The following is a 21,877-nucleotide window of genomic DNA, read 5'->3' as shown; positions in this document are numbered from 1 at the left end:
TCACCAAACAGGATCAAATAATCCTATTGGACTAAATGGAGATATTGAAAAAATTCCATTCCATCCATACTTTACCTTTAAGGATTCTATTACATTTGTAATAATAACATCATTATTAATAATACTATGTTTAATCAATCCTTACCTATTAGGAGATCCAGATAACTTTGTACCTGCCAACCCATTAGTAACACCAGTTCACATTCAACCAGAGTGATATTTCTTATTTGCATATGCAATTCTACGATCTATCCCTAATAAGTTAGGAGGTGTTATTGCATTATTTTTATCAATTAGAATCTTAATAATTTTACCATTTTATAATAAAACACCATTCCGAGGTATTCAATTTTACCCTATTAATCAAATTTTATTCTGAATTATAGTAGTTGTTGTATGCTTACTAACGTGAATTGGTAAACGACCTGTTGAAGAACCTTATATTATAACAGGTCAAATCTTAACAATTATTTACTTTACATATTTCTTAATTAATGTCCATGTAGCAAATGCATGAGATAAATTAATTAAGGAATAAAAGTTAATTAGCTTAGGAAAAGCATATGTTTTGAAAACATAAAATTAGAAGTTTAACTCTTCTATTAACTTTTCTCAAAAAATTTCACTAAACAAATGAGATTAATAAAATCTTTAAACCAACAAAGAAAATAAAAAAATTTAAAGATAAAGGTAAAAAACTTTTTCAAGCTAAGTACATTAATTTATCATAACGAAACCGTGGGAATGTTCCACGAACCCAAATAAAACCAAAAGATATAATAGCAAGCTTAATAAAAAATATAAAACAATAAAAATCACCGCCTAAAATAATTAAAGCCAATAATATTCTTATGAAAACAATTCTAGTATATTCAGCTAAAAAAATTAAAGTAAAACCACCCGCACCATACTCAATATTAAATCCTGAAACTAACTCAGATTCCCCTTCAGCAAAATCGAAAGGAGTACGATTAGTTTCAGCTAAACAAGAAGCAAAACAAGCTAAAGCTAAAGGAAAAGAAATAATAATAAACCAAAAATAAAGCTGATAGTTTATAAAATCAAACATATTAAAACTATCAATTAAAATAATTAAAGACAATAAAATTAAAGCTAAACTAACTTCATAAGAAATTGTTTGAGAAACAGAACGAAGAGAACCTAACAATGAATAATTTGAATTAGAAGATCAACCAGCAATCATAACAGTATAAACACCTAATCTAGTACAACATAAAAAAAACAAAAATCCATAAGAAAAAGAACACATATAAGTTAAATAAGGAAAAATTACTCAAACGGCTAAAGAAATCATTAAATTAAATACAGGGGAAAAATAATAAAGTAGGTAATTAGATATAATAGGAATTGGCTGCTTCTTACAAATTAACGTAATAGTATCTCTAAATAGCTGAGGAATTCCAACAAAACCTCCCTTATTTGGACCCTTTCGAATCTGGATATAACCTAAAACCTTACACTCTGATAAAGTTAAAAAGGCAAGACTAATTAAAACACAAATAACCAATAAAAGAAAATTCAAAATAAATATAAATAAATCATACAGTATCAATACTATTTGTAGAAAAAATCTACATAAACGAATTCTAAATTCAACACATTAATCTGTCAAAATAGTAAATAAATTAATATTAATCAATATAACAAAAAATATTTTAACCATATGGTCCTTTCGTACTAATATGGATTAATAATCTTAGGATAGAAACCGACCTGGCTCACGCCGGTCTGAACTCAGATCATGTAAGAATTTAAAGGTCGAACAGACCTAATCATTGGGCTCCTGCACCCAAAATTTTTCTTAATCCAACATCGAGGTCGCAATCTGCTTTGTCGATATGAGCTCTCGAAAACAATTACGCTGTTATCCCTAAGGTAACTTAATCTTATGATCATAAATTATGGATCAAAATAACAAACATAAATAAATGATATAATAATGAAGAGTTTATGTATTCTTCATGTCACCCCAACAAAACATCATCATTAAATATAGAAAGACAAACAAAAAACTATATAAAAGTAAAATGTCAAGCTCTATAGGGTCTCCTCGCCCTAAAGAAGAATTTAAGCCTTTTGACTCAAAAGTTAAATTCAAAAATTTATTAAGAGACAGTTGATTTCTCGTCAAGCCATTCATTCCAGCCACTAATTAAGAGACTAATGATTATGCTACCTTTGCACGGTTAAAAAACCGCGGCTCTTTAAAAATACGCTCAGTGAGCAGGCCAGACCTCAAAGTATTAACAAGAGGACATGTTTTTTATAAACAGGCGGAAATCAATTTTGCCTAGTTCCTTATAATAAGTTCACAAGGTAAAAATTTTATACAAATAAATATACTAATTCTATCATTATTACAAAAGTTTTAAAATTAAATTAATAATCTTAATAAAAAACCTAAAATATTTATAAAATCAAAATAAAAAATAATGAACTAAAACGTAATCTTAAAGATAGCTGGTTTAAAGCTTACTATTATATTTATATAAAGTAAATTATAGGTTATTACCACAAAGCTTATCCCTTGAAGAATAAATAAGTTAATATTTTTACTTAAAAAATTAAATAAAAAGAAATAACTTTAAAAAATTAAATTTTTTCGTAAGAAACTAGATATTTTGGGAAACGATTAACATCTCATTTCTATAAATAATTTAATAATAATTATGATACATTAACTATAAATTATTTATAAATCAACCCAAATCGAGACAAGTAAAATAAATACTAAAATTTTGATAAACCCTGATAGAAAAGGTACAATAAATAAAATCTACTTAAAAAAATTTAAAATAATATTTCATAAAACACTTACATTACCAATACACTATAATTTAAAAAATCAATTCTATAAAATATACTAAGACAAAATACAATAAAATTATTTATATTAAATAATTAAATAAACAAAAAATAAATATAATAAAATAAATATTCAAGATATCCTGATTTGCACAGAAAAATTTTCAGTGTAAATGCAACACTTTACTAATAAGTTATATCTTGAAACTCTTCCTAGATACACTTTCCAGTACATCTACTATGTTACGACTTATCTCATCTAAATTGAAGCTACTTTAAAATAAAATAGAATTATCAATAATGAATGCGACGGGCGATGTGTACACATCTCAGAGCCAATATCAGTTAAATTAAATAAATTAAATTACTATCAAATCCACCTTCATTAACAGTATTTCACTATCAAATCCGTTATAAACAAAAATCTATTGTAACCCACCTCCTCTTAACTATAAGCTAATCTTGACCTGAAATATTTTATAATTATAAATCTTGAGAATTATAACTCTAAAAAGATTCTCTGATAACGGAGATATACAAACAAATACATTAAGTAGAGTAAATCGTGTATTATCAATCATGGGGTAGGTTCCTCTGAATGGAATGAGATACCGCCAAATTCTTTGTGTTTAAAGACCTTAACTAATAGTACCCAGGTAAATATAATTAACATTTAAAATAATAGGGTATCTAATCCTAGTTTATTATTTAAATTTCACAGATTCATAAAAAGGGCCACAAATAAATTTTAACATTTCACCTTACAAATTTATATTTCAACCCTAGTAGTATAAACAACTGTTTTAACCAATAATATTCACTTGTATCAATCGTATAACCGCGGCTGCTGGCACGAATTATGCCGATACTAAATCAATTGCTAAATCCAAAATCACTTGATAATTAAATCAAATTACTGCAAAAAGAACATTTGGTCTAACAAAACTTACATATAATACAAAGAAAAAGTGAATAAACAAGCAAGAATAAAACTTTTAAAAATAAAAAATAAGAAATTTTTAAATTTATTAAATCAGGAAAAAATAAAAGATTCAAATATTTAAAGAAAAAAAAAGAAAAAAACCACAAACATTAACAAAAAAAAAGAAACGCTCCCCTGTATGACCACAACAACTTCTCTATTATATGTAATTAAAGATTAATATGGAACATGTAAAGCAATAAATGTATTATATTCTTTCTTATTTAATCTTTCTTTTCACTAATAAATAAAGAAAGATTAAATAATATAATAAATATATTTTATACAATTATGTAATTTAATATAATATGTTATTAATATGATTCTTTTCTTTATATTAAGTTAACTTATATATACGTTAGTTAAATAATCTAATTATAGATAATTTATACTAATTATATTATTATAATTAATATTATTATTTAAATTAATTTTAATATTTTATATTTAAAATTAATAATCATATTTATTATATCCAATTATAATAATATTAAATATTAAATTACATATTATTATATATATTATATTATAATAACCTATTTTAAGCTAAAAACATAAGTAGCTATAATCCTAGGTAAATAAGTGTATTAAAATAATCAATTGATAAAGATAAAATAAAATTATAATCTTTTAATTTTAGTTAAATGTAATATATAAATATAAATCATTTATTATATATATATATATATAAAAATAAAAGGAGCAGGATAAATTAATCCTAATTAAACAAAATAATACATAAAATAATTTCAAAAAAACTCTCGATTTATATATTAAATAAATGAAGTGCCTGTTAAAGGGTTACCTTGATAGGGTAAATAAATTAAATAAAATTACCTTCATTAAAATTACATGAGATAGAATTAAACTATCTCCTTTAGTATAAAAAACTAACGTGCATCATACACCTTAATGTAAAAAGGTAAGCTAAACAAGCTAATGGGTTCATACCCCATTTATAGAGGTATCAATCCTCTCCTTTTTAATGACCAACAACTCTACGAAACTTCTATTCCTATTAACATTAATGATAGGAACGATCCTGTCCATTTCATCAAATTCCTGATTTGGGGTTTGAATAGGACTTGAGATCAACTTGCTTTCATTTATTCCACTCCTAACAAGAAATAAAAATATAATAATAAACGAATCATCAATTAAATATTTTATTGTCCAAGCAATAGCATCGACAATACTATTATTTTCAATTTGATGATTCAAATAAAATATCCCATGGGATGGCAAACAGAATTTATCCCATCAATAATAATTAGATCTAGATTATTATTAAATATTAGAGCTGCACCTTTCCATTTCTGATTTCCAGTAGTTATAGGAGCATCAAGATGAAATAATAGTTTAACATTAATAACATGACAAAAAATCGCCCCAACAATGGTCTTATCTTATTGTATTCAATTAAGAACTTTCATTTGAACAATTATTATCTTAAGAATTATTATTGGGGCAATAGGAGGTTTAAATCAAACATCCTTACGACAACTTTTAGCATATTCATCAATCAGACACCTAGGTTGAATAATTAGATTATTAACAGTCAGAGAAAACATCTGAGAACTATACTTCATTATTTACTCACTATTAAGATTAATTATAGTTTTATTATTTAAGCAAATAAATTTATTTTTCATAAATCAAATTTATTCAGCCAGAAATATAAAAACCGAAATTAAATTCATAATATTCTTATCTTTACTATCTTTAGGTGGCCTACCACCATTCCTTGGATTCTTACCAAAATGAATTGTAATACAATCGTTAATAGAAAACAATATAACAACTATTATAACTATTATAGTTGTATTAACTACAATTACACTCTACTACTATATATGTATTAGATTCTCAGCTCTAATTATATCATACACAGAAAATTCGTGATCTATAAAGATAAAGTCCCAAAAATTAAGAATCATTCTTCCTGTAACAGTAATAATTTCAACGATAGGATTGATTTCAACATCAACCTTAATTTTATTATACTAAGGACTAAAGTTAATCAAACTAAAAACCTTCAAAGTTATAATTAAAAGAATAATCTTTTAGGTCTTTGTAAAATTTTACACCTCTAGAATTGCAGTCTAGAATCATAATTGAATATAAGACCTAAATATGGTAAGAGAGAAAACATCTCATAAGTAGATTTACAGTCTACCACCTAAAATTCAGCCATCTTACCGCAAAAATGATTATTCTCAACAAACCATAACGACATTGGTACTTTATACTTCCTATTTGGAGCATGAGCAGGAATAGTAGGAACATCAATAAGAATACTTATTCGTGCTGAACTTGGTCAACCCGGATCTCTAATTGGGGATGACCAGATTTATAATGTTATTATTACACCACACGCATTCGTAATAATTTTCTTTATAGTAATACCTTTTATAATTGGTGGATTTGGTAATTTACTTGTTCCACTAATAATTGGTGCACCAGATATAGCATTTCCACGAATAAATAATATAAGTTTTTGATTACTACCACCTTCACTAACCCTTCTTCTTACATCTTCTATAGTAGATAATGGTGCTGGTACAGGATGAACAGTTTACCCTCCTTTAGCAGGAGCTATTGCACACGGGGGTGCATCTGTAGATCTAGCTATTTTTTCACTGCACTTAGCAGGTGTATCATCTATTCTTGGTGCAGTGAATTTCATTACAACAGCAATTAATATACGATCAGAAAGTATAACTTTAGATCAAACACCTTTATTTGTATGATCTGTAGCTATTACAGCATTACTTCTCCTTCTTTCACTTCCAGTTTTAGCAGGAGCTATTACTATATTATTAACAGACCGAAATTTAAATACATCATTCTTTGACCCTGCAGGAGGGGGTGACCCAATTCTATATCAACATTTATTTTGATTCTTTGGACACTCAGAATTTTATATTTTAATTCTACCGGGGTTCGGAATTATTTCACATATTGTATGTCAAGAAAGAGGAAAAATTGAATCATTTGGAACATTAGGTATGATTTATGCTATACTATCAATTGGACTAATAGGATTTATTGTATGAGCACATCATATATTTACAGTAGGAATGGATGTTGACACACGAGCATATTTTACATCAGCAACAGTAATTATTGCTGTACCTACAGGAATTAAGGTATTTAGATGATTAGCTACATTATATGGAACTAAATTCAAGTTCAATCCACCATTATTATGAGCTCTAGGATTTTTTTTCCTATTTAAAATTGGTGGATTAACAGGATTAGTATTAGCAAATTCATCACTTGGTATTGTATTACATGATACATATTATGTAGTAGCCCACTTTCATTATGTATTATCTATAGGAGCAGTATTTACAATTATAGGAGGTGTTATTCAATGATATCCACTATTTACAGGATTAACTTTAAATAATACATGATTAAAAATCCAATTTACAATTATATTCATTGGAGTAAACTTAACATTCTTTCCCCAATACTTCCTAGGATTAGCAGGAATACCTCGACAATACTCAGACTACCCAGACGCATTTACATCATGAAATGTAGTATCAAGAATTGGGTCTACAATTTCTATTGTAGGAATCATTATATTCATTGTAATTATATGAGAAAGAATGGTTACAAACCAAGCAATTATATTTAGAGCTAACATAAGAAGATCAACAGAATGACTACAAAATAACCTTCCTGCAGAACATAGTTACTCAGAATTACCATTAATCTCTAGATTCTAATGTGGCAGATTAGTGCTGTAGATTTAAGCTCTACAAATAAAGGTTTGACCTTTTATTAGAAAATATTTATTATTGGCAACATGATCAAATTTAGCTCTTCAAGATGGAGCTTCACCATTAATGGAGCAATTATCATTCTTTCATGATCATACTATGGTCGTATTATTATTAATTACAGTAATTGTAGGTTATGCCTTAAGTTATATATTATTTATTGCCTATACTAACCGTAATATACTCCATGGACATTTAATTGAAACAATCTGAACAGCTTTACCAGCAATTACATTAATTTTTATTGCCCTTCCATCATTACGACTATTATATTTACTTGATGATTCAGTAGGTGCAATAATTATACTTAAAACCATTGGACAACAATGATATTGAAGATATGAATATTCAGACTTCATAGACGTAGAATTTGACACTTACATAACACCAGAACAAGACCTAGAAAATGATGGATTTCGACTGCTAGATGTAGATAACCGAACAATCCTACCAATAAATACAGAAGTACGAGTATTAATAAGAGCATCAAATGTTTTACACTCATGAGCAGTTCCTGCATTAGGGGTTAAAATTGATGCAACGCCAGGTCGGTTAAATCAAGGAACATTCACAATAAATCGACTTCAATTATTCTTTGGACAATGCTCAGAAATCTGTGGAGCAAACCACAGATTTATACCAATTGTAATTGAAAGAACTTCAGTAAATTTATTTATTAAGTGATTATCTAAGATAATTTAAGGAGTTAGTTAAAATAAATAACATTAGAGTGTCAATCTAAAGTAACTAAAAAAATTAGTACACCTTGAAATTCATCAGATGACTGAAAGTAAGTAATGGTCTCTTAAACCAAATAATAGTAAATTAACGACTACTTCTGATGGGGAAATTATATCCAAATCAATATCCCCTCTTATATGATTATCACTATTCATTATATTTTCAGCTACTTTAATCTTGTTTAATCAAATAAACTTCTTCTCATTTAAACCTAACCTTATTAAAAGAGTTGAAAAAGGAACAATTGAAATAAAAAACTTAAATTGAAAATGGTAACAAATTTATTCTCAACATTTGACCCATCAACTAACATCTTTAATTTATCATTAAATTGAACTATAACATTTCTAGGACTATTATTAATCCCATCACTATTTTGACTTACACCATCACGAATTAACATTATCTGAAATAAACTAAATTTAACCTTACATAATGAATTTAAAACACTACTTGGACCAAAATCATTTAATGGAACAACATTCATTTTCATCTCAATTTTTATTATAATATTATTTAACAATTTCATAGGATTATTCCCTTATATTTTTACTAGAACAAGACATTTAGCATTAACATTTGCAATTGCCCTACCTATATGACTAAGATTTATATTATTTGGATGAATTAACCATACTAATCATATATTTACACACCTTGTACCACAAGGTACACCGCCTGCATTAATATCATTTATAGTACTAATTGAAACAATTAGTAATGTTATTCGACCAGGTACATTAGCAGTACAGTTAGCAGCAAATATAATTGCAGAACACTTATTATTAACCTTATTAGGAAACACAGGACCATCTATAGCAATAAACTTAATCTCATTACTAATTATTGGACAAATACTTCTATTAATTCTAGAATCAGCAGTAGCAATAATTCAAGCCTATGTTTTCTCAATTCTAAGAAATCTATACTCTAGAGAAGTATATTAAACCTATGTTAACAACTCACTCAAACCACCCATTCCACTTAGTAGACTATAGACCTTGACCATTAACAGGAGCAATTGGAGCAATAGTCCTAGTATCAGGACTAGCAAAATGATTCCACCTATTTAATATTAACTTATTCATAATTGGATTTGGAATTACCCTACTAACCATAATTCAATGATGACGAGATGTAGTACGAGAAGGAACATATCAAGGATTACATACAGGATTTGTATCAATTGGATTACGATGAGGAATAATTTAATTTATTGCATCAGAGGTACTATTTTTCGTTTCTTTTTTTGAGCATTCTTTAGAAGAAGATTAGCACCAACAATTGAACTAGGAATACTATGGCCTCCAATAGGAATTCAACCCTTTAACCCTATACAAATTCCATTACTTAATACAGCTATTCTTTTAGCATCAGGAGTAACAGTAACATGAGCACATCATAGTTTAATAGAATCTAATCATACTCAAGCACTACAAGGATTATTCTTCACAGTGTTATTAGGACTATACTTTACAATACTACAAGCATATGAATATTGAGAAGCACCTTTTACCATTGCAGATGCAGTTTATGGATCAACATTCTTTGTTGCAACAGGATTCCATGGTTTACACGTAATTATTGGAACAATCTTTTTATCAACATGTCTACTTCGACACTCAATAAATCAAATCTCACCAAGAAACCACTTTGGATTTGAAGCAGCAGCATGATACTGACACTTCGTAGACGTAGTATGATTGTTCTTATATATCTCTATTTATTGATGAGGTAGATAATTGTTTTTCTAGTATAAATAGTACATTTGACTTCCAATCAGAAAGCTTGATATAAATCAAGAAAAACAATTATAATTCTATCAACAAGAGTTTTCATTAGATTTATTATTCCAATAATTGTTATAATACTGGCAACAACACTATCAAAAATATTAATTAATGATCGAGAAAAAAGATCACCGTTTGAATGTGGGTTTGATCCAAAAAGATCAGCACGAATACCATTCTCACTACGATTCTTCCTAATCGCAGTAATCTTTTTAATTTTTGATGTAGAAATTGCACTAATTCTACCAATTGTAATTATTTTTAAAACATCAGACATTATAATCTGAACAGTATCAACAATATTTCTTATTCTAGTACTACTAGGTGGACTATACCATGAATGAAATCAAGGAGCATTACAGTGAGCAGAATAAAGGGTTGTAGTTAAACATAACATTTGGGTTGCATTCAAAAAGTAATGATATTATCAATCAACCTTAAATAGAATAAGAAGCGAAATATTGCAGTCAGTTTCGACCTGGAAAATTGGTATGTACTACCCTTATTCTTATTAATTGAAGCCAAAAAGAGGCGTATTACTGTTAATAATATAATTGAACTATAATAGTTCCAATTAAGGAAATGTAAAGCCAATATGAAAGCTGTTAACTTTTTATATTAGCGGTTAAACTCCGTTAACATTTCTTTCACTGTAAAAACAATATATCTATATTTATAAATACCTAAAAGTAAAAAATACTTCCTTAACATCTTCAGTGTCACGCTCTAATTATAAGCTATTTAAGTAAACGAAAAATAATATTACCAAAATAAATATTCAAAAAATAAAAGTTAAAAGATAAATCTTGAAAATAGAATCATATCAACCTTGAATATAACCAATTAAATAAATAAATAATATATATAAACCTTGACCACCAAGTAATTCACCTCAACCATAATCAAATGACTTAGATGAATAATAACATATTTTTAAAAGGAAAATATCTAATAAACTTAGTTGAAAGAAAAGGTATAAATCATATAGAACCGGCAAATCTAACAAAAGAAATTATACTTAAAGAAAATAAATTATGATAAAAATCAAAATTAGAAAAAAGATAACCGAAATAATCACCTAAAATAACAACTGTAATAGTTAAAAACATTAAATAATAAGGTAAAGCAATCACATGAGGAATAGGAAAAATTAATCAAGATAAAAGACTACCACCAAAAACAACAACAAACAATAGACCAATTATTCCAAACGAAATATAATAACCCTTATCATCAAAAGAAAATCTAGAATAAAAATTATTATCACCAGATATTGAATAATAAAACAAACGAAAAGAATAAGAAGCAGTTAAACCAGTAGAAAAAAAATAAAGAAAAAAATTAAACAATTAATTCATCTTAAACAAACCATCTCAAGAATTAAATCCTTTGAATAAAATCCCGCTAAAAAAGGTATACCACACAAAGATAAACTAGAAACATTAAAACAAACTGAAGTTAAAGGTACGAAATTAACAATTGATCCTATAAAACGAATATCCTGAGAATCCTTCAAATTATGAATTATTGAACCTGCACATATAAATAATAATGCCTTAAATAAAGCATGAGCCAATAAATGAAAAAATGCAAGCTTTGGATAACCCATAGCCAAAATTCTTATAATTAAACCAAGTTGTCTTGAAGTAGAAAGAGCAATAATCTTCTTCAAATCAAATTCAAAATTGGCACCCAATCCAGCCATAAATATAATAAGGTAAAGCAATCACATGAGGAATAGGAAAAATTAAACCAATTAAAAGTAAAAATCAACCACACTTATAAGTATCTAATATTGGTCTAAAACGAATTAATAAATAAACACCAGCAGTAACAAGAGTAGAAGAATGAACTAAAGCAGAAACAGGAGTAGGAGCTGCTATAGCAGCAGGAAGTCATGAAGAAAAAGGAATCTGAGCTCTCTTAGTTATAGCTGCTAAAACAATTAATATAGTAATGAGCTTTATTTCAAAAGAATTAGAAATAAAATCATAATAATAAATATAATTTCAACCACCAAAATTTAACATTCATGCAATAGAAATCAAAATAGCAACATCACCAATACGATTAGAAAGTGCAGTTAATATACCCGCACTATAAGATTTTACATTTTGATAATAAATAACTAAACAATAAGAAACTAAACCTAAACCATCTCAATCTAATAAAATTCTAATTAAATTAGGGCTAATAATTAAAAAACCTATAGAAAGAATAAATATTAAAACAATAATAATAAAACGATTTATATTCTTTTCACCAGATATATAATCCTCTCTATAATAAATAACCAAAGAAGAAATATATATAACAAAAGATATAAAAATAAGAGATATTGAATCCAAAATTAAAGTTATAACAACTATAGAACCACTTAAATTGAAAAGCTCTCACTCAACAAAAACTCTATAATCAATTATTAAATAATAAATACCTAAAATAAAAATTATAGTTCTCGAAAAAAACAAAGAAAAAAACTCAAAGAACAAATAGAAAATAAATTCACGGCCTAAGATGAAAAACTTCATATCATTGATTCCACAAAACAATATTTTTAATTAAAATACTTAAGCAAAATAAACAAAGAAATATTCACCCTTTAAACAGAGAATATTTAAAGGTAATCAATGTAAAAGTAAAAGATGATATTCACGAAAATAACCAAGAGAACAAGTATAAACACCAGAATAATAACTTCCATGCTGAGAATAACAATATATATACAAAGTATAAACAGCTCTAAAAAAAGATAAAAAAAATCAAAGCAAAGAATCTAAAAGAAGATCAAGATATAATTCTATTTAATAATCTAATTTCACCTACCAAATTTAAAGAAGGAGGAGCAGCCATATTTGATGATCTTAAAAGAAATCATCATAAAGCCATTCTTGGCATCAAATTAATTATACACTTGTTAATTAATAATCTTCGTCTACCTAAACGTTCATAAATAATATTAGATAAACAAAATAAACCAGAAGAACATAAACCATGACCGACCATTAGAGAAAGAGAACCTACACAACCTCATCAATTCATAGTCATCAATCCACCAATAACCATTCTTATATGAGCAACAGAAGAATATGCAATTAAAGACTTTAAATCAACCTGACGAAAACAAATAAATCTTACAATAACACCCCCAGATAAACCTAAAGATAATCAAAAATAATTAAACTTTAAACCCAAATAAGAAATAACCTTTATAACACGAAAAATACCATAACCACCTAACTTCAATAAAACACCAGCAAGAATCATTCTACCTGAAATAGGGGCCTCTACATGAGCCTTAGGAAGTCATAAATGAACCAAAAATATAGGTATCTTAACTAAAAAAGCCAAAATTATAAATACATAAAACATAAAATAATAAGAACCAAAATCAACTAATAAAGGAAAATATAAAGTATAAGAAAAATCATAAACCTTAAATAAGACCAATAATAAAGGCAATCTAGCAACCAAAGTATAAAAAATTAAATAAACACCAGCCTGCAAACGCTCAGGCTGATAACCCGAACCCAAAATTAAAAGTAAAGTAGGAACTAATCTAGCCTCAAAAAAAATATAAAAAGAAAGAAGACTTAATCTAGCAAATGAACAGTAAAGCATAATTATTAAAATTAAAACCATAAAAACAAAAAAATTAGAATGATATGAACTTAAATAAACTGAACCTCTAGCAGTGATTATTAAAGAACAAATCCAAAAACTAAGCAAAATTAAACTAAAAGAAAAATAATCAATACCAAAATAATATCTAATTATATTCAAATCAGCATATGAATAAACACAAATTATAAACACAAAACTCGACAGAAACATTAAAGAATGAACCAACCATCAACAATTATTTAATAATCAAAGAGGGATCAAAAAAATAGTTATAAATAAATACTTTAACATAAAGATAAACCAAAAGAATTAAAAAAATCATTACCATGAGAACGAATTATTGAAACTAAAATAGAAAGACCTAAAGCACCCTCACAAACAGAAAAAACTAAAAAAATAACAGGAAAAAAATAATCATAATCAAACTCAATATGAAAAACAATAACTAATATAAATAAAGAAAGAACAATATATTCTAATCTCAAAAGAACCATTAATAAATGTTTACATTTAGAAGAAAAAACATAAACACCAGCAAAACAAATGAATAACGAAAATATAAACATTAGTTTTCATAGTTTAAAAAAAACGCCGGTCTTGTAAACCGGAAATAAGTCCAGCCCCCACTTTTAAAATTTCAGAGGTGGAAAAGCTTCCATCATCGGTCCCCAAAACCGATATTTTAAATAAACTAACCCCTGAAATGATCAAAATAATAATTATATCATTATCAAATGTAATAAATATTAATTTTATTAAATTAAGACACCCAATATCAATAATGCTTTTTATTATCCTTCAAACCTTCCTAGTTGGATTAATAACAGGAACAATAATAGAAAGATATTGATTATCATATATTTTATTTTTAACATTTCTTGGTGGTATATTAGTATTATTTATTTATATTACAAGAATTGCATCAAACGAAATATTTCAGCCTAAATCAATTACTATAATTATTACATTAATAATGTGAGTATTTATCATATAAATATTAATTAATCTAGATATATCAATATTTATAGACTTTTTCAAATCACCGAAACTATAAATTTGATAATTCAATCAATTATCAAGAAATAACAATATCTTTAGAAAAATTATATAACAGACCAACATTTATTATTACAATAATAATAATAATTTATTTATTTTTAGCACTACTAGCAGTTGTTAAAATCACTAATATTAATCAGGGACCTATTCGTAAAATAAGATAATTACTAATGAATAAACCCTTACGATTAAGACATCCTTTAATTAAAATTATTAATAACTCTTTAACTGACTTACCTGCCCCAACAAATATTTCATTTTGATGAAATTTTGGATCCCTATTAGGGTTATGTTTGGTAATTCAATTCGTAACTGGACTATTTTTAGCTATACATTATACATCAAATATTGAAATAGCATTCAGTAGTGTAGTACACATCCTCCGAGACGTAAATAATGGTTGAATTATCCGAACCTTACATGCAAATGGAGCATCTATATTTTTTATTTGTATTTACTTACATGTAGGACGGGGAATTTACTACGGATCTTATATATATATATATACATACCTGAATAATTGGTACAGTGATTTTATTTTTTGTTATAGCAACTGCATTTATAGGATATGTCTTACCCTGAGGCCAAATATCTTTTTGAGGTGCAACAGTAATTACTAATTTATTATCAGCAATCCCATACTTAGGAACAGATTTAGTCCAATGAGTATGAGGAGGATTCGCTGTTGATAATGCAACATTAAATCGATTCTTCACATTCCATTTTGTATTACCATTTATTAATGCTGCTATAGCAGCAATTCATTTATTTTTTCTTCACCAAACAGGATCAAATAATCCTCTTGGACTAAATGGAGATATTGAAAAAATTCCATTCCATCCATACTTTACCTTTAAGGATTCTATTACATTTGTAATAATAACATCATTATTAATTATACTATGTTTAATCAATCCTTACCTATTAGGAGATCCAGATAACTTTGTACCTGCCAACCCATTAGTAACACCAGTTCACATTCAACCAGAGTGATATTTCTTATTTGCATATGCAATTCTACGATCTATCCCTAATAAGTTAGGAGGTGTTATTGCATTATTTTTATCAATTAGAATCTTAATAATTTTACCATTTTATAATAAAACACCATTCCGAGGTATTCAATTTTACCCTATTAATCAAATTTTATTCTGAATTATAGTAGTTGTTGTATGCTTACTAACGTGAATTGGTAAACGACCTGTTGAAGAACCTTATATTATAACAGGTCAAATCTTAACAATTATTTACTTTACATATTTCTTAATTAATGTCCATGTCGCAAACGCATGAGATAAATTAATTAAGGAATAAAAGTTAATTAGCTTAGGAAAAGCATATGTTTTGAAAACATAAAATTAGAAGTTTAACTCTTCTATTAACTTTTCTCAAAAAATTTCACTAAACAAATGAGATATATAAAATCTTTAAACCAACAAAGAAAATAAAAAAAATTCAAAGATAAAGGTAAAAAAATTTTTCAAGCTAAGTACATTAATTTATCATAACGAAACCGTGGTAATGTTCCACGAACCCAAATAAAACAAAAAGATATAATAGCAAGCTTAATAAAAAATATAAAAGAATAAAAATCACCGCCTAAAAAAATTAAAGCCAATAATATTCTTATAAAAACAATTCTAGTATATTCAGCTAAAAAAATTAAAGTAAAACTAACCCACACCATACTCAATATTAAATCCTGAGACTAACTCAGATTCCCCTTCAGCAAAATCGAAAGGAGTACGATTAGTTTCAGCTAAACAAGAAGCAAAACAAGCTAAAGGTAAAGGAAAAGAAATAATAATAAACCAACAATAAAGCTGATAGTTTATAAAATCAAACATATTAAAACTACCAATTAAAATAATTAAAGACAATAAAATTAAAGCTAAACTAACTTCATAAGAAATTGTTTGAGCAACAGAACGAAGAGAACCTAACAATGAATAATTTGAATTAGAAGATCAACCAGCAATCATAACAGTATAAACACCTAATCTAGTACAACATAAAAAAACAAAAATCCATAAGAAAAAGATCACATATAAGTTAAATAAGGAAAAATTACTCAAACAGAAATCATTAAATTAAATACAGGGGAAAAATAATAAAGTAGTTAATTAGATATAATAGGAATTGGCTGCTCCTTACAAATTAACTTAATAGCATCTCTAAATAGCTGAGGAATTCCAACAAAACCTACCTTATTTGGACCCTTTCGAATCTGGATATAACCTAAAACCTTACGCTCTAATAAAGTTAAAAAGGCAACACTAATTAAAACACAATTAACCAATAAAAGAAAATTCAAAATAAATATAAATAAATCATAAAGTAGCAATAATATTTGTAGAAAAATCTACATAAATGAATTCTAAATTCAACACATTAATCTGTCAAAATAGTATATAAATTAATATTAATCAATATAACAAAAAATATTTTAACCATATGGTCCTTTCGTACTAATATTGATTAATAATCTTAGGATAGAAACCGACCTGGCTCACGCCGGTCTGAACTCAGATCATGTAAGAATTTAAAGGTCGAACAGACCTAATCATTGGGCTCCTGCACCCGAAATTTTTCTTAATCCAACATCGAGGTCGCCATCTGCTTTGTCGATATGAGCTCTCAAAAACAATTACGCTGTTATCCCTAAGGTAACTTAATCTTATGATCATAAATTATGGATCAAAATAACAAACATAAATAAATGATATAATAATGAAGAGTTTATCTATTCTTCATGTCACCCCAACAAAACATCATCATTAAATATAGAAAGACAAACAAAAAACCATATAAAAGTAAAATGTCAAGCTCTATAGGGTCTTCTCGTCCTAAAGAAGAATTTAAGCCTTTTGACTCAAAAGTTGAATTCAAAAATTTATTAAGAGACAGTTGATTTCTCGTCAAGCCATTCATTCCAGCCACTAATTAAGAGACTAATGATTATGCTACCTTTGCACGGTCAAAATACCGCGGCTCTTTAAAAATACGCTCATTGAGCAGGCAAGACCTCAAAGTATTAACAAGAGGACATGTTTTTGATAAACAGGCGGAAATCAATTTTGCCTAGTTCCTTATAATAAGTTCACAAGGTAAAAATTTTATACAAATAAATATACTAATTCTTTCATTATTACAAAAATTTTAAAATTAAATTAATAATCTTAATAAAAAACCTAAAATATTTATAAAATCAAAATAAAAAATAATGAACTAAAACGTAATCTTAAAGGTAGCTGGTTTAAAGCTTACTACTATATTTATAAAAAATAAATTATAGGTTATTAACTTCAAAGCTTATCCCTTAAAGAATAAGTAAATTAATATTTTTACTTAAGAAATTAAATAAAAACAAATAACTTTAAAAAATTAAATTTTTTCTTAAGAAACTAGATATCTTGGGAAACGATTAACGTCTCATTTCTATAAATAATTTAATAATAATTATGATAATTTAACTATAAGTTATTTATAAATCAACCCATATCGAGACAAGTAAAATAAATACTAAAATTTTGATAAACCCTGATACTAAAGGTACAATAAATAAAATCTAAAAAAAATATTTAAAATAATATTTCATAAAACACTTACATTACCAATACACTATAATTTAAAAAATCAATTCTATAAAATATACTAAGACAAAATACAATAAAATTATTTATATTAAATAATTAAATAAACAAAAAATAAATATAATAAAATAAATATTCAAGATATCCTGATTTGCACAGAAAAATTTTCAGTGTAAATGAAACACTTTACTAATAAGTTATATCTTGAAACTCTTCCTAGATACATTTTCCAGTACATCTACTATGTTACGACTTATCTCATCTAAATTGAGCTACTTTAAAATAAAATAGAATAATCAATAATGAGAGCGACGGGCGATGTGTACACATCTCAGAGCCAATATCAGTTAAATTAAATAAATTAAATTACTATCAAATCCACCTTCATTAACAGTATTTCACTATCAAATCCGTTATAAACAAAAATCTATTGTAACCCACCTCCTCTTAACTATAAGCTGCAGCTTGACCTGAAATATTTTGTAATTATAAATCTTGAGAATTATAACTCTAAAAAGATTCTCTGATAACGGAGATATACAAACAAATAAATTAAGTAGAGTAAATCATGTATTATCAATCATGGGTAGGTTCCTCTGAATGGAATGAGATACCGCCAAATTCTTTGGGTTTAAAGACCTTAACTAATAGTACCCTGGTAAATATAATTAACATTTAAAATAATAGGGTATCTAATCCTAGTTTATTATTTAAATTTCACAAATTCATAAAAAGGGCCACAAATAAATTTTAACATTTCACCTTACAAATTTATATTTCAACCCTAGTAGTATAAACAACTGTTTTAACCAATAATATTCACTTGTATCAATCGTATAACCGCGGCTGCTGGCACGAATTATGCCGATACTAAATCAATTGCTAAATCCAAAATCACTTGATAATTAAATCAAATTACTGCAAAAAGAACATTTAGTCTAACAAAACTTACATATAATACAAAGAAAAAGTGAATAAACAAGCAAGAATAAAACTTTTAAAAATAAAAAATAAGAAATTTTTAAATTTATTAAATAAGGAAAAAATAAAAGATTCAAATATTTTGAAGAAAAAAAAGAAAAAAAACCACAAACATTAACAAAAAAAAAGACACGCTCCCCAGTATGACCACAAAAACTTCTCTATTATATATAATTAAAGATTAATATGGAACATGTATAGCAGTAAATGTATTATATTCTTTCTTATTTAATTTTTCTTTTCACTAATAAATAAAGAAAGATTAAATAATATAATAAATATATTTTATACAATTATGTAATTTAATATAATATGTTATTAATATGAATTCTTTTTTTATATTAATTTAACTTACATATATGATAGTTAAATAATCTAATTATAGATTATTTATACTAATTATATTATTATAATTAATATTATTATTTAAATTAATTTTAATATTTTATATTTAAAATTAATAATCATATTTATTATATCCAATTATAATAATATTAAATATTAAATTACATATTATTATATATATTATATTATAATAACCTATTTTAAGCTAAAAACATAAGTAGCTATAATCCTAGGTAAATAAGTGTATTAAAATAATCAATTGATAATGATAAAATAAACTTATAATCTTTTAATTTTAGTTAAATGTAATATATAAATATAAATTATTTATTATATATATATATATATATATATATATATATATATATATATATATATATATATATATATATATATAATAAAAGAAGCAGGATAAATTAATCCTAATTAAACAAAATAATACATAAAAGAATTTAAAAAAAACTTTCGATTTATATATTAAATAAATGAAGTACCTGATTAAAGGATTACCTTGATAGGGTAAATATAGTAAATAAAATTACCTTCATTCAAATTACATAAGATAGAATTAAACTACCTCCTTTAGTATCAAAAACTAATGTGCATCATACACCTTAATGTAAAAAGGTAAGCTAAACAAGCTAATGGGTTCATACCCCATTTATAGAGGTATCTATCCTCTCCTTTATAATGACCAACAACTCTACAAAACTTCTCTTTCTATCAACATTAATGATAGGAACGATCATGTTCATTTCATCAAATTCCTGATTTGGGGTTTGAATACGACTTGAGATCAACTTACTTTCATTTATTCTGCTCCTAACAAGAAATAAAAATATAATAATAAACGAATCAACAATTAAATATTTTATTGTCCAAGCAATAGCATCGACAATACTATTATTTTCAATTTTGCTGAATCAAATAAAATATCCCATGGGATGGGAAACAGAATTTATCCCATCAATAATAATTAGATCTAGATTATTATTAAATATTAGAGCTGCACCTTTCCATTTCTGATTTCCAGAAGTTATAGGAGCATCAAGATGAAATAATAGTTTAACATTAATAACATGACAAAAAATCGCCCCAATAATGGTCTTATCTTATTGTATTCAATTAAGAACTTTCATTTGAATAATTATTATCTTAAGAATTATTATTGGGGCAATAGGAGGTTTAAATCAAACATCCTTACGACAACTTTTAGCATATTCATCAATCAGACACCTAGGTTGAATAATTAGATTATTAACAGTCAGAGAAAACATCTGAGAACTATACTTCATTATTTACTCACTATTAAGATTAATTATAGTTTTATTATTTAAGCTAATAAATTTATTTTGCATAAATCAAATTTATTCAGCCAGAAATATAAAAACTAACTAAAATTACACTCTACTACTATATACGTATTAGATTCTCAGCTCTATTTATATCATACACAGAAAATTTGTGATCTATAAAGATAAAGTCCCAAAAATCAAGAATCATTATTCCTATAACAGTAATAATTTCAACAAAAGCACCATACTAGAACACAGAAGAAGCTTCCAAGTAGAAGTAATAGCCAGTAAGAAGTACTACAATTCAAGTTTTAGTTATCGATTATTCACTTTTTAGCCGTCTTTGGTGGCTTGGACATGACCTAGGACCTTAAGATTTTGCATGAAAGCAGGACTAGCAGCCGCGTTGCATGGGAGAATGTGAAAAGTGTTCATATGTAGTAAAAACCTGAGAAATCCGTCCGTTTTCGTCATTTGTTATCGAATCGACTTAAAGCCAGATCGTCACATTGGCCTCTCTTCTCTCTGAAACGGTTACATTTATCGTCTGCAAAGCTATGTCGCGTGCTGCGGTTTGCGGAGACACTAAAAGCACTATAGTAGAACACAGAAGAAGCTTCTAAGTTGAAGTAATAGCCAGTAAGAAGTACTACAATTCAAGTTTTAGTTATCGATTATTCACTTTTAAGTCGAATTGGTGGCTTGGTCATGACCTAGGACCTTAAGATTTTGCATGAAAGGAGGACTAGCAGCCGCGTTGCACGGGAGAATGTGAAAAGTGTTCATATGTAGTACAAACCAGAGAAATCCGTCCGTTTTCGTCATTTGTTATCGAATCGACTTAAAGCCA

The 21,877-nt window shown here is 26.5% G+C and overlaps 2 long non-coding RNA genes across 2 annotated transcripts; one reads left to right on the top strand and one right to left on the bottom strand.

Annotated features, from left to right (window-relative positions):
* Positions 1-1,638: 1,638 nt before the first annotated feature.
* LOC126309705 (uncharacterized) lies at positions 1,639-17,927 on the bottom strand. Its single transcript, XR_007554352.1, has 2 exons — positions 17,839-17,927; positions 1,639-2,255 (listed from the first exon to the last, which is right to left on the bottom strand). It is a non-coding gene; the product is annotated as an uncharacterized LOC126309705 (long non-coding RNA).
* LOC126309704 (uncharacterized) lies at positions 2,187-18,003 on the top strand. Its single transcript, XR_007554351.1, has 2 exons — positions 2,187-2,261; positions 17,846-18,003. It is a non-coding gene; the product is annotated as an uncharacterized LOC126309704 (long non-coding RNA).
* The last annotated feature ends 3,874 nt before the right edge of the window (positions 18,004-21,877 follow it).

Source organism: Schistocerca gregaria, unplaced genomic scaffold, assembly GCF_023897955.1.
Source record: "Schistocerca gregaria isolate iqSchGreg1 unplaced genomic scaffold, iqSchGreg1.2 ptg000378l, whole genome shotgun sequence".
Lineage (NCBI taxonomy): Eukaryota > Metazoa > Arthropoda > Insecta > Orthoptera > Acrididae > Schistocerca > Schistocerca gregaria.
Note: the sequence above shows the minus strand (reverse complement) of the source record. Positions and strands in the feature narration are given on the sequence as shown.